Genomic DNA, 13880 nt, shown 5'->3' on the forward strand with positions numbered 1-13880 from the left:
GATGGAAACTGTTCTTTTTCCACAGTCCTACCACCAACACAACCAACGGCGGCAACACCACCACCACCACCACCACCCACCAGTGGCGTCTCCATGCCGCGTAAGTGCAATACACCACATTCTTTTCAACAGCACTGTATCTCTCTCCTTCTTTTTCCTTATCAGTCTCTCTCTCTCTCTCTCTCTCTGTCTTTCTCTCCCTCCCTCTCTCTTTCTCTCTCTCTCTGTCTTTCTCTCTCCCTCTCCCCCTCACTCCCTCTACCCCCTCCCCCCACCTCTCTTTCTCTCTTTTTTTCTCTCTCTTTTTCCCTCTCTCTTTCTCTCTCCCTCTCTGTCTTTCTCTCCCTCCCACTCTCTTTTTCTCTCTCTCTCCCTGTCTTTCTCCCTCCCCCCCTCCCTCTCCCCTTCCCTGTCTTTCTCTCTCTTTTTCTCTCTATCTTTCTCTCTCCCTCTCTGTCATTCTCTCCCTCCCTCTCTCTTTATCTCTCTCTCTTTCTTTTTCTCTCTCTATCTTTCTTTCTCCCTCTACCTCCCTCCCTCCACCCCCCTATCTCTTTCTTTTTCTCCCTCTGTCTGTGTTTGTTTTTGTTGTTATGGAGGCTCTGTTCAAGATTTCTACAGTTTATTTGTTTCCAAATGGTTTTGATGGAAACTGTTCTTTTTCCACAGTCCTACCACCAACGGCGGCACCACCACCACCCCCCAGTGGCGTCTCGATTTCTCTCTCCCTCTCTGTCTTTCTCTCCCTCCCACTCTCTTTTTCTCTCTCTCTCTCTCTCTGTCTTTCTCCCTCCTTCCCCCTCCTTCCTCCCCTCCCTCTCAACATCCCCCCTCCCTCTCTTTCTCTCTCTTTTTCTCTCTCTCTTTCTCTCTCCCTCTCTGTCTTTCTCTCCCTCCCTCTCTCTTTTTCTCTCTCTCTCTCTTTTTCTCTCTGTCTTTCTCTCTCCCTCTCCCCCCTCCCTCTCCCCCCTCCCTCTTTCTTTTTCTCCCTCTGTCTGTGTTTGTTTTTGTTGTTACGGAGGCTCTGTCCAAGATTTATACAGTTTATTTGTTTCCAAATGGTTTTGATGGAAACTGTTCTTTTTCCACAGTCCTACCACCAACACTCCCACCCCCCAGTGGCATCTCCATGCCGCGTAAGTGCAGTACACCACATTCTTTTCTACAGCACTGTATCTCTCTCCTTTTTTTCCCCTCGTCAGTCTCTCTCTCTCTCTCTCTGTCTTTCTCTCCCCCCCTCCCTCTCTTTCTCTCTCTTTTTCTCTCTCTCTTTCTCTCTCCCTCTCTATCTTTCTCTCCCTCCCTCTCTCTTTTTCTCTCTTTTTCTCCCTCTGTCTGTGTTTGTTTTTGTTGTTACGGAGGCCCTGTCCAAGATTTATACAGTTTATTTGTTTCCAAATGGTTTTGATGGAAACTGTTCTTTTTCCACAGTCTTACCACCAACACCACCAACGGCGGCACCACCACCACCCCCCAGTGGCGTCTCTATGCTGCGTAAGTGCAGTACACCACATTCTTTTCTACAGCACTGTATCTCTCTCTTTTTGTTTCCCTTGTCAGTCTCTCTCTCTCTATTTTTCTCTCCCCCCCTCCCTCTCTTTGTCTCTCTTTTTCTCTCTCTCTTTCTCTCTCCCTCTCTGTCTTTCTCTCCCTCCCTCTCTCTTTTTCTCTCTCTCTTTTTCTCTCTCTGTCTTTCTCTCTCCCTCTCCCCCCCTCCCTTTCCCCCCTCCCTCTCCCCCCCTCCATCTTTCTTTTTCTCCCTCTGTCTGTGTTTGTTTTTGATGTTATGGAGGCTCTGTTCAAGATTTATACAGTTTATTTGTTTCCAAATGGTTTTAATGAAAACTGTTCTTTTTCAACAGTCCTACCACCAACACCACCAATGGCAGCACCACCACCCCCACCCCCCAGTGGCGTCTCCATGCTGCGTAAGTGCAGTACACCATATTCTTTTCTACAGCACTGTATCTCTCTCCTTTTTTTCCCTTGTCAGTCTCTCTCTCTCTCTCTCTCTCTCTGTCTTTCTCTCTTTTTCTCTCTCTCTCTCTGTCTTTCTCTCTCCCTCTCACTCCCTCCCCCCTCCCTCTCTTTCTCTCTCTTTTTCTCTCTCTTTTTCCCTCTCTCTTTCTCTCTCCCTCTCTGTCTTTCTCTCCCTCCCACTCTCTTTTTCTCTCTCTATCTCTATCTTTCTCCCTCCTTCCCTCCCTCTCTTTCTCTCTCTTTTTCTCTCTCTTTCTCTCTCCCTCTCTGTCTTTCTCTGCCCCCTCTCTCTTTTTCTCTCTCTCTCTCTTTTTCTCTCTCTGTCTTTCTCTCTCCCTCTCCCCCCCCCCCTCTCCCCCCCTCCCTCTTTCTTTTTCTCCCTCTGTCTGTGTTTGTTTTTGTTGTTACGGAGGCTCTGTCCAAGATTTATACAGTTTATTTGTTTCCAAATGGTTTTGATGGAAACTGTTCTTTTTCCACAGTCCTACCACCAACACTCCCACCCCCCAGTGGCATCTCCATGCCGCGTAAGTGCAGTACACCACATTCTTTTCTACAGCACTGTATCTCTCTCCTTTTTTTCCCCTCGTCAGTCTCTCTCTCTCTCTCTCTGTCTTTCTCTCCCCCCCTCCCTCTCTTTCTCTCTCTTTTTCTCTCTCTCTTTCTCTCTCCCTCTCTATCTTTCTCTCCCTCCCTCTCTCTTTTTCTCTCTTTTTCTCTCTCTTTTTCTCTCTCTATCTCTCTCTCTCTCCCCCCCTCCCTCTTTCTTTTTCTCCCTCTGTCTGTGTTTGTTTTTGTTGTTATGGAGGCTTTGTTCAAGATTTATACAGTTTATTTGTTTCCAAATGGTTTTGATGGAAAATGTTCTTTTTCCACAATCCTACCACCATCAGCACCAACGGCGGCATCACCACCACCACCACCCCCCAGTGGCGTCTCCATGCCACGTAAGTGCAGTACACCACATTCTTTTCTACAGCACTGTATATCTCTCCTTTTTTTCCCTTGTCAGTCTCTCTCTCTGTCTTTCTCTCTCACTCCCTCCCTCCCCCCCCTCCCTCTCTTTCTCTCTCTTTTTCTCTCTCTCTTTCTCTCTCCCTCTCTGTCTTTCTCTCCCTCCCTCTCTCTTTTTCTCTCTCTCTCTTTTTCTCTCTCCCTCTCCCCCCCTCCCTCTCCCCCCCTCCCTCTTTCTATTTCTCCCTCTGTCTGTGTTTGTTTTTGTTGTTATGGAGGCTCTGTTCAAGATTTATACAGTTTGTTTTCAAATGTTTTTGATGGAAACTGTTCTTTTTCCACAGTCCTACCACCAACACCACCAATGGCGGAACCACCACCACCACCACCCCCCAGTGGCGTCTCTATGCCACGTAAGTGCAGTACACCACATACTTTTCTACAGCACTGTATCTCTCTCCTTTTTTTCCCTTGTCAGTCTCTCTCTCTTTCTCTCTCTGTCTTTCTCTCCCTCCCTCTCTCTTTTTCTCTCTGTCTCTCTTTTTCTCTCCCCGCTGCCATCTTGTTTTGCTCAATGGCCATTTTAGTTTCAGTCGCAATATTGCTGTGTTTAATATCCCGCTGCCTCGGCAGGCTCTGTCCCCATAGTTGCTTATTTGCATATCGAGCTTCAATTAAACACACAGTATACCATTGATCGATTCCTAGTCGCCCATTGTCCCATATAGTCTCCCATGAATGACCGTCCTGTCCCCGCCACCATCTTGTTTTGCTCAGCAGCCATTTTAATTTCAGTCGCAAAATTGCTGTGTTTAATACCCCGCTGCCTCGGCATGCTCCATCCCCGTAGTCGCTTATTTGCGTATCGAGCTTCAATTAAACACACCGTATACCATTGATTGATTCCTAGTCGCCCATTGTCCCATATAGTCTCCCGTGAGTGACCGTCCTGTCCTCGCTGCCATCTTGTTTTGCTCAGTGGCCATTTTAGTTTCAGTCGCAAAACTGCTGTGTTTAATATCCCGCTGCCTCGGCATGCTCCGTCCCCGTAGTCGCTTATTTGTGTATCGAGTTTCAATTAAACACACCGTATACCATTAATCAATTCCTAGTCGCCCATTATCCCATATAGTCTCCCGTGAGTGACTGTCCTGTCCCCGCCGCCATCTTGTTTTGCTCAGCGGCCATTTTAGTTTCAGTCGCAAAACTGCTGTGTTTAATATCCCGCTGCCATTGATCGATTCCTAGTCACCCATTGACCTATATAGTCTCCCATGAGTGACCGTCCTGTCCCCGCCACCATCTTGTTTTGCTCAGCGGCCGTCTTAGTTTCAGTTGCAATATTGCTGTGTTTATTGTCCTGTTTGTCTCCTTCATACGGTAGATGCATATTTGCATATTGAGGGGCATACTGTATGTACTGTATGAAAGCTTGATGTGAGATTAAATTGGGAACTATATATCACTAATTAGCTCAAAACTATCATTTATTAAACACAGCCTGCAAAATGAAATTTACTAGCTGGTTATACTGTATATACCAGTGTACACATGTTCCAGCTGATGTACAGTAAGAATGTAATACCCCCCTGTGTTCTAAAAGATTGTACAGTACTGTGTTATACAGTATATATTTTTTAAGATACTGAACATTAAATTATGTACTGTATACTGTACTCAGTCTGTATACTCAGCAACAGTACTGTACCATATTTCTCTTGTTCTCTCCACAGATTTTGTCGTCAAACATGGCAAAAATCAGCAAAGCCATCAGCAAGATAATTGCAAGCATGAAAAAAGAACACAAAACAACATGACAGATCCAGGCCTGGCTGAAAGAGTGTGGTGTTCTTGTTAGTTTACAGACTGTGCGCTATCATGCATTTGAGAGAACGTGGACCAGATATAGATTTCCTTCTAAATGCACATGGTAGGTACTTTACAGCAACCTTTTTTTATTATACTGTATGTTGCTAGATTGCTACTGTATTTTGTTCCAATTTCAACACTAACTGTCCAATAATTGCTACAGTATATGCTCTGTATGTGTTCTACCGTAGGAGCATCAAAAAGATTGAGCACAAATTGACTTGTGAGGATGATGAGCGTACAGCTTTACAAATCCAAGGTATTCTAAAAGCAGAATGTGACCTGGACATCTCCTGTTCCAGCATCAAATGGATGCGTAAGGAACTGGGATGGACTTTTGGCCCTACAAGGTACTGTACATAAAATATATATATATATATTAATAATGCACTGATTTTACATGACAGTAAACTAAAATATAAAGTAAAGTAAAGAGAGTTGAACAAGCACGACAGTGGATAGAGAGTGGAGAGAATTTTAATGATGTAATTTTCACAGATGAAACTTCGGTTACTCTCGAGAGGTTCTCAAGACTGTCCTTCCGACACGTGTACATCTCTCACTTAAACTACGTCCGAAGCATCCGTTAAAGGTCCATGTATGGGGAGGTATATCTCATTGGGGTGCAGGACCGATCTATATTTTTGAAGGTGCAGTACAGTAATGTTTGTTGCAAAAATTATTTACAGTCCTGTACAGTGTACGCTTGTTACTGACAATAATTTCTCATCTCTTTAGGCATCATGGATAAGACCTTCTTCCAAGAAAAAATAGTAGATTGCTGTATGGTGCCATTTGTGAGAAAATGCTTTCCATCAGGACATCGATTATTCCAGGATAATGATCCAAAACATTCGGCTTCAGCGAAATTCATGGAAGAGAGAGGGATAAATTGGTAACGCACACCACCAGAGTGAGTATTGTCCTATAGTACTGTATTAACTGTTTATTGTACAAAAAAGTATGTACAGTACCGAGCAGTAATTATTCTAGAACACTTTTTACTAAAGTACAGTACTGTGACTGAGTATTTGATTTTTTTTACTTTCCTGTAGGTCACCGGACATGAATCCCATTGAATTGGTCTGGGCCCAGTTGAAGAGGTTCATCAGGTCTGATGTGAAACCAACAACTAAACAGGAACTTTTGGATGGGATAATGAAGTTTTGGAGAACAGTATTGACACGAGCCCAGTGTAACAATTATATTGATCATCTCCATAGAGTCTTACCAGTTGTCATCGAAAGAAACGGTCAAGCAACTGCTATGTAGCTTATACTGTACTGTATATAATTAGTAATGTGGAGCAGGGGTTTAACTTCCTCTTTTCAGTTTGTGATCCGGACTGCTAAGTACTGTACACTGTGTCCATACTGTATGTACAGTATTGTGGTTGTGCTTTCTGTCCCTACATTATACAGTATACAGTATTCTCCTAATTTATTTTATAAGCTCTTTATTTACAATACCTTTCCCTTACTGTACCTTATGTACTGTACTTCATACTTTTCCTCTTTTCCTTTCATTCTTTAATTTCATTAATTTTTCTCTTCCCCTCCCCTGTCCTTGCATTTCTGCTGTCGCACACCTCTGTTCATACAGTATTTAACCCTATTCCCCAGCCATGCCCCGTCACCACCACACTGCTCCCCCTCCCGGCCACCTGGTCAAAGCCGCGAGACCTCTAACGGTCATTGCAACCACAATTAGTGGGGATTAATCAGCAGTTTTGCACCCCCTCCTTTCCTCATGGCCCAGTACAAATCTCACAGCATTATGTCACTGCCCCTACACTGTTTAACCCTTATGCACAGCAGGTTCAATACTGTACAGTACAGTATGTGCCTAGTCAGTGTGCAAGCCCGCAGCTAATGGTTCAACCACCCCTTCCACTGGCTCCTACAGTACACCTAATTTTACTGTACATTGCCCCCTGTTCCAAGGCACACATTGGCATCGTCACAGATTGTGCTGCAGCTGCCAGTTTCTGCTACTGCGCTTGATGTTGCTGTTTGTAATGCAGATGTTAAAAGTTTTCAGGTTCCATTGGTTCATATACAGTACAGTAGTAGTGGCTACTTCAACATCCACATCCATAGTTGCAGACATACAGTACTGTACAGTAGTGGGTGCACCGTGCATTGAGAGACAGGCTTCTACTGTACATCTACTGTATGGTTGGAGTGGCGGTCCCTTCGACATCAGGATCAGGTGAGAAAAGCATTTTTGCTAATGTTAGTGCTCTGTTATCGCATTCAGATGAATCTTCTGATACTTCTAGCTCCCTGCCAGTTTATTATTTGGGAAACCCAGGGCCACCTGCTGCTACAGTAGGGGGGGGTTGGGGGGTTGGAGTTATTTTCACTTTTGACCTCAAAATTACAGCTGGTGTTCACCTCCATATGGGCTGTGGGCCTTGGGGCACTGCTTACAGTATTTCACCACCAGGCTTGATTATAATACAAATTCGTTATTAATAAATTTGTTAGGCTGGTTAGTTAGGGCATACAGTATATTAATGTGGAGAAGTGGATTAGTGTGACACTGTTAGAGCAGGAAAGGGCCCTGCACAGCGGATTCTCTCTCCTACAGTACAGGGTGTGTGGGATCGAGCAGGATGAAGAACAAGAGCATCTCCGGTGAGAACCTGTGTGTCTGTCTTTTACTGTCTGTTCATCTCTGCCTATCCTCCTTTCTTCAGGGCGTACAATGGACCTTGCACTCCGATGCAAGGTAGAGTCTGCACCTGGTATTGGTGAAACTCTGGATCTGAGGCCAAAAGTGCCAGTGATGATTTTAACTTAAAAGCCTAATCTTTTTGAGTAGTCCTCGGTCCAGTAGGGCGTATCGGTCGGCATTGAGGAAGGACAGTTCTCACGTCATCTCCTTCCTCCTAGGTACTGTACAGTAGTCATGTCCGTGTCCAGCTTGGAATTCCAGGACAGAAGAAAGAGGCAGGGGACAGTAGAGGCCTACATGGGTGGAAAGCTAAAGAAGTCCGCCCCCCTATGTAAAGCATTTTACTGTAGGTTAAATAAAAATTGTCATTAATTTATAAAATTGGTGTTTGTACTGTATGTAATTCAGTCTTTAAGTGCGCCTGAGACCCAACACGTGCATCTGTCATTAAAAAGGTACAAAAAGTCAATAACACACAGATGCAGGGGTGTATCATCCTATTGGCCAGGATTTCACTCACCAGGGGCGCGCCGGCCGATGGGGGTTGCCGCCCACAGTCATATACTTTACAGTATCCCTGTTGCCCATCCCAGTGATTTCACAGCTGCTCGGCACTTACAGTAGTATACAGTACAGTAGACATACAGTACTGTACACACTGAGGGCCGTTTAAATTTAGGGGTCTACTTACTTTTTTTAGTCGGTCGGCTAAAAAAAGGTTTGCCGATTACGTCATTTCGCCAGGCGTAAAATTATCGCTGTATTCAATTTGAAAGCTTTTCCACCTACCGTAGGCGGGAAGTCAATGGAATGTACAGTAAGACAGTATGTTAAAAAGTTTTGCCTACTGTATGAATAGAAGGCGGAAAAAATTGGTCAATTGGGGTGCAACATTGCGGGAAGCCTTCAACGTGCAGCCTTAAGACAGTCCCCTAAAGGTACTGTAAACTGCGTAACTTTTTAAAAAAAAAACAGAACACACCAAAAATTCACTTTCATTTTGGGGGGCGGAAGAAAAAAAATTGGGGGGAAAAAGTTAAACATGTAGGGGTAAATTTACTAAGATGGGAGTTCTATTTAAGAAGTTACTGTACTGTATGTTGCCCATAGCAACCAATCAGATTCTACTTCTCATTTATCTACAGTGGCACCTTCTAGAAGATAATACCTGGAATCTGATTGGCTGCTATGGGCAACATCACTTAATAGAACTCCCATCTTAGTAAATTTACCCCCTAATATATAAAATGTACTGAGTTTAGTAAGGGTTGGATAACAATACTGAACAAAAGTAGCGAAGACTTAAAAAAAAAAAAATAGGGTATACCGTAGATCTGGGTATACTGTAGGCTACATGGGTATAACGTAGATCTGGGCATGCGTCTGAGATACGATGACGTACAGTATTGTAGGACACACTCAAGCCAGGTGCAACCTTGGTATTGCAGGCTGCTGTAGTGTAATGGTAAATAATCAAACCAATACATTACGCTGCCTGTACAACCCTTTTGCGGGTTCAAAACTTGAAAGGTTACACTTTTTATTTTTTATTATTATTACACAGTCAAGGTTACACTTTTTTGTCATAAAGTACTGTGGCATAGAAATACCACAATTTCTGGATAATGTATTAGTGAAGATTTAAAACAAAAATGGCACAAGAAAATGGTAGATGCAGTAGGGCTAGGCATTAGCCCCCTAGACTACTGCATCTACTGTACTGTAGTTCCTAGAGTCATGGAAATACTACAATGTCTACCGTAAGTCCGGGACAAGGTCGACAGTATTGTACTTACTATAATACAGACAACTGGGCATGCGCAGTGCTATGAGACTCAATACGCCACAGTGTAGCGCGCAACTAGCAATGCAGTATACTGTATGGCGTACCGTATGGAGCAACAAACTACAGTACTGTAGCTGGGCACATCTACAGTACATACAGTATAATATATTGAGTTTTGTAAGGGTTGGATAACAATACTCAACTACAGTACTATAGTGAACATTAAAAAATAAATAAATTATCAAGGTCTCGAACAAAAGGAGAGAAGTGTAAGCAAGACGGATCACCTAGCCCCTTGCTCACAAGTCTCTCCTAGTAAGCATTGCATCTGTCCTCTACAGTACTTTATGTGACATCTACAGTACCATACGATGAAGTACTCAGGCATCTGTAGCGTAGAGGTAAAAAATCGAACTTCTACATTGCAGACGTCTGTACAACCCGCTTCCGTGTACGAAACCTGGAAGGTTAAACTTTTTTTTACAATTTTTTTATTATTATTAGACAGTCAAGGTTACACTTTTTATTTTTAATATTATTATTACACAGTCAGTGTGTAATATGGAGATCCCAATTTCACTGTGTGTGAATCATGACCCGCTACTGTATGATCTTCCTACTGTACACCATGGCATACTGTAGCGCTACAAGGGTATGGCTATGGCGCAGCACCACTGGCAATGCATTGCAACCCCGCCACTGGGCATGCACCAGAGATCCTATTTGTACCATAACCCCTCAGAACTGGCTATAAGTCACCACAGCGCCAACTGTGCTGACATTGACGCAATTTTGCGGTTTAAATGCACAGTCAGTTTATAGTGCAGGGACTTCTCTCTCAAACAGAGTCAACTATCAGTTACTGAACACTTTCAATCACTAAAGTTTCCAAGTCTGGGACAGCATTGCCATTGATGCAAGTTTGCGCTCAAGAGCACAGTCAGTTTGTAATACAGAGACTTCCCTCCAAACAAATTCCACTACTGTAGTACTTTATGAAGTCATGAATTTACTATTGTGTATACTGTAAGTCTCGGACAGTGCAGAATGGCACAAGTGTGAAAATTCAGCAGTACTGTAGCAATACAGACAACTGGGCATGCGCCATGGCATAGCGCTACTTGGTTTATGGCTTGGCTCCACTGGACATGCGGCACACATTCCATTATCATTGCAACCCGTCCACATGGGCATGCGCTGACATTGACACAATTTTGCGGTTTAAACGCACAGTCAGTTTGTTATACAGAGACCAGTCTCTTTAACAGAGCCCATTACCACTTGATGGTCATAACAATCACTATAATGTCCAAGTCTGGGTCAGCACCGGCATTGACGCAAGTTTGCTTTCTAAGGTACAGTACTGTATGTACAATAATAAAAATCCTATTTTCGCTGTTTGGCTCCCGAAGCACTAGGCATGTGCTCCACATGTACTATATTGAATACTGAATATTTTAAGTGAAGATTTTAAAAATAATTAAAAAAAACATATTTTCAAGGTCTCGAACCCACGGAACAAGAAGAGGGGAGAAGCAGTGAGACTAGGCATTAGACCGCTAGGCCACACGCTTCACCCATTACTAGAGTTCTGTAGTTTGTAAAGTAATGAAACCTCTACAATTGCTAAGTCTGGGACAGTGCCGACAGTATTTACAGTTGCGCAAACACAGCACCGCACAGTCAGTGGGTAATACAGAGCTTAATGATTTCAAACTGTATTAGACATTCTTCTACCGCTTTATTATACCGTACATTCCTGATTCCATGTGGAAAACGCTGTAATACAGAACATACCGTACGGTACATTGGAAATCACATGCATGCTGACCCTACAACAGTTTTACACACACACATACTGTATGTATATATATATATATATATATATATATATATACATATACACCACACTCACACAGTGTGCCAAGTGATGAGGTGGGGTGCGCTCCAAAAACTTACTGCACAGGGTGCTGCTAGACCTGTTCCCTTGCAGTTGGGTATGGGATCCCAGCAGTCGGGATGCCGCCAGTCAGAATCCCAACAGCGATATCCCGACAGTCAAAATACCGTCACTACAAGGTATGCTGCCTAGCTCTAACCCTTTCCCCTAACCCTCTCTCCCCATGCCTAAACTTAACCTCCCCCATAGTGCCTAAAACTAACCCACCCTTCCCGCACTCTAAATCCACACTTCCCACACCCTAAACCTAACCCTCCCCCCTTGGTGCCTAACCCTTCCCCTAGTGCCTAACCTCTAAACCTAGAGGTGCCTACACACTTGGCGATGTGCTCACGATCAGACATTGTGTCTAATTTCCCCCTGAACTCTCCCCAGCAGCTCCCCGGCAGTCGTGGGCACGATCAGGTGTTTAAAAACTGTCCAAATGGACACACGATCTATCCTAACTATCCAGTGCATTGTGTCTGTGATCGGCAAATATGGCCTACAGCACGGCAGATCTGAAGATGCGATGGACAACCTGTGGGGATGCACATCGGCATCGTGATCGTGAGTGGACACTCATGATTTGGGCATATTTTACACGATTCGTCGTCACGATGAGTCAGAATTGGGAAAATCGTGTAAAATATCGCCAAGTGTGTAGGCACCTTTACCCTTCCCTAACCCCCAACATTACCGGCTTTACCTTCGGGATGTCGGCAGTCGGGATAACGGAGCAGTGTGGCGTAACGTGAATAAGGGACACTACTGTGCGGTGTAATGTGACGAAGGGAAAATACTGTGCGATGTAATGTGACTAAGGGGCACTACTTGTGGTGTAAGGTGACTAAGGGACACTACTGTGTGGTGTAATGTGACAAAGGGAAAATACTGTGCAATGTAATGTGACTAAGGTGCACTACTGTGCTGTGTAATGTGATGAAGGGGCAGTACTGTGCAATGTAATGTAACTAAGGGGCACTACAGTGTGGCATAAATTTAATTGGGGGTACTATTGTATGATCATGCCCCTTCCCAGCGAGACGACACATGGCGCGCACTCTATTTTCTGCACCTATGGATGTTGGCACCAATGCTTTTCATGTACACAGGGAACCAAAAATGTGTAGTAATAGCTCTACAGTGATCTCTATTTAATCCTCTACAATTGCTAAGCTAGGGCTTCACCAATTGTTAAAATGCCTTCCCTTTTCTTTGTGTGTGACCTACACCAATGAAGTGCCAGCTTTACCTAACAGAACCAACCAATGACCAAATATCTGACTATGGCACATGTTTGAATCCCCTGCAGAATGTTATCTGTTGTATGTATTTTAAGACAGATAATGATATATACTTGTAGGTTGTTCTGATATTAATTATATGTGTAAAAGCATAGACTAAGAAGTAGGAGGAGTCAGGAATATTAGGGGGAGGAGTCTATGCCAGGAGTCAGGTGCTGACGCAAGGTGGGCCTGTGTGTTCTGTAACTGCCAGGGCCTATTTTTAGTACCAGTCCGGCCCTGGCAAGTGGTGTGTTCTACTAGTGTTGTTTCATGCCCTAGACTGCCTAGGGCCAAACACAACAGAAGCAGGGGCCAAACACAATCAGGCTTATTCTGTAACCTTGCATGTAACACTTTCTCCGAGCCTAGAAGTGTCACCTTGTTGGACTTGTAGATTAAGTTCTTTATTCTTTATTTGTTTTACCAGGAACAAAGGGTCTATGTTATATGTAATGTTTTTCTTTCTATCTGACAAAGATCTCAGTTGTCAGCTCAAGGGGCAAATTAACAACTTCTCCTGCAACAGTTTCTTTTGCATATGCCGCTGCCAGGAAAAAATTTACCTTTTCCCAATGGTGATGAGGATGAGTTAACTCAGCACACCAGAGTGGACACTAGTATGACATCTGGTCAGGCTTAAAAGAATTAACCAAACTTATTGACACCTCTACCATGACTGATACAGTAAGCATCAGTAGAATGATGTACAAATTAGCATGTCACACAGTCTCTTTGAATACTGGGATGAAAAAAGACACTATGGAGCAACTTACTTAAGCTTCCCACCATCCAGTGTATATTTGGAAAGATTGATTATCACAGCCAGGAACTTTGTGACTGATCGGCGAAGGAGGCTATTTCCTAAAAATGTGGAACATTAACTACAAATTATATGAGGAACACCCTTGCCGAAAATTACAACAAAATACAGAGACTTCTGTAATGGTGGATTCCAGTTGGGATGAGCTAATATTGTGTGAGGATGAAGATGATTATGACATCTTCCAACTGTAGACATGATTAACAACACTGTTAGCCGCTTAAACCTATTGGTAGCTTGTTTTGTGGGGACCCTAACAAACCAAGCACATCAGCCATAAAAGTGCCAGTTCCTGTTGCTGAAGTGCTAGGTTTGTTAAAATGTATTTTTTAATATACAACATAGGGGTGGGTGGGAGATGGCCCGAGGATATTTCCTTTGTGCACCACTTTTCATTATGGGCTTTGCCAAGATTGTGTGTGTTTGACAGGCAGTGTATATTATTGTACTTTGCTGGGTCATTCATTTTGTTTTGTATCTTGCAATCCCATCCATCACCAACTTCTCATCCAGGCATATAGGCCCTGTTTCCTGCAGCTTCTCAGCAGTATCTGAGAAGTAGTA

This window comes from Taudactylus pleione, unplaced genomic scaffold, assembly GCF_031769625.1.
Source record: "Taudactylus pleione unplaced genomic scaffold, aTauple2 ptg000468l, whole genome shotgun sequence".
NCBI classification, from domain to species: domain Eukaryota; kingdom Metazoa; phylum Chordata; class Amphibia; order Anura; family Myobatrachidae; genus Taudactylus; species Taudactylus pleione.